This window comes from Chiloscyllium plagiosum, chromosome 40 (genome assembly GCF_004010195.1).
Source record: "Chiloscyllium plagiosum isolate BGI_BamShark_2017 chromosome 40, ASM401019v2, whole genome shotgun sequence".
In the NCBI taxonomy this organism is placed as follows: domain Eukaryota; kingdom Metazoa; phylum Chordata; class Chondrichthyes; order Orectolobiformes; family Hemiscylliidae; genus Chiloscyllium; species Chiloscyllium plagiosum.
The window spans coordinates 12,998,782-13,000,231 of record NC_057749.1 but is presented as its reverse complement, the minus strand read 5'-3'; positions in this window follow the sequence as shown (position 1 = coordinate 13,000,231).

The window sequence follows — 1,450 nt, the reverse complement described above, 5'->3', positions numbered from 1 at the left end:
AGACAGGGGACGAAACGTCTGCAACACAAATTCCCAGCTGGGCGAACAGAACCACAACAACAAGCACCCGAGCTACAAATCTTCTCACAAACTTTGAAATCAATTGCTTACCGTCTTTGCTTTTACTATCAGAGCATTCCCTCTGAATGCTCTGAACCCACAGGCTCAGAGCACACTCGCCAAGCTCTTCAAACTCTTACTGCTGGCTCTAGGTTACCCTCTGTTCCTTGGAAAACAGAACTGTGCCTTCTCCAGCCTCTGGAACCTGAAAAAGGAGCAGCACCTTCCACACTCCACACCATGTTCACACATGAACCAAATTCCTTTCGACCCAATCTGTATACACAGGCAGAGTCTCCTCTCTAAGGGCTGCCTTTACATCACTTCTCCTTCATTGGAGTTGAAGTATTAACAACACTCTCAATTCTGTTTTCTCTCTGTGTATCCTGGTGATAGAATTCAAGGGAGAGAGATAACATTGAAATATCAACAACATGCTATAGTGGTTCCTGCAGATCAAACAGTTTGACGTAAGAGAGTTATAATGTTTGTAAAATCTATGAATGTTTTATATATATTTTAACCAACCCATTCAGAGATACTATAACACACTTCCAGAGCACGTGGGGTTTGAGTCCAGATTTTCTGACTCAGAGGTAGGGACATTACCAAATGAGCCCTTAAAATGGTTAAGATTAATGACAATTATTAGGTTCAGGAAATTAAATCTGCTTCTGGAGAAAGAAGACTAAAGGGGGAAATGAACAAGGGTTTATGCATTTTTTATTCCCTAAAAAATCTTTATTACTTGTAGTGATGACTGTATTCTTCCATCCAATCTTGGTACAATATAACCATTTAAGATTCATTACTGGGAGGGAATGTTGGATGACTAAAGAAATTGAGGGTTTTGTTAAGAAAATGAAGGAAGCATATGTCAGGTATAGATAATGCAGATGAGGGGAAATTGCGGTCTTTGAAGAAGGAGGCCATCTAGGTTGTTCAGTATTGGAACTGGTGCTCCTGGGAGCAGATGCGGCGGAGACGAAGGAATTGGGAATATGGGGTGGCATTTTACAGGGGGCAGGGTGGGAGGAGGTGTAGTCTAGGTAGCTGTGGGAGTCGGTCGGTTTATAAATGTCCGTGTTGATTCGGTCGCCCGAGATAGAAATGGAGAGGTCTAGGAAGGGGAGGGAGGAGTCTGAGACAGTCCAGATGAATTTGAGGTCGGGGTGGAAGGTGTTGGTAAAGTGGATGAACTATTCAACCACCTCGTGGGAGCACGAGGCAGCACCAATACAGTCATCGATGTAGCAGAGGAAAAGGTGGGGAGTGGTGCCAGTGTAGCTGCGGAAGATGGACTGTTCCACATATCCTACGAAGAGGCAGGCATAGCTGGGGCCCATGGCTACGCCTTTGGTTTGGAGGAAGTGGGAGGATTGGAAAGAGA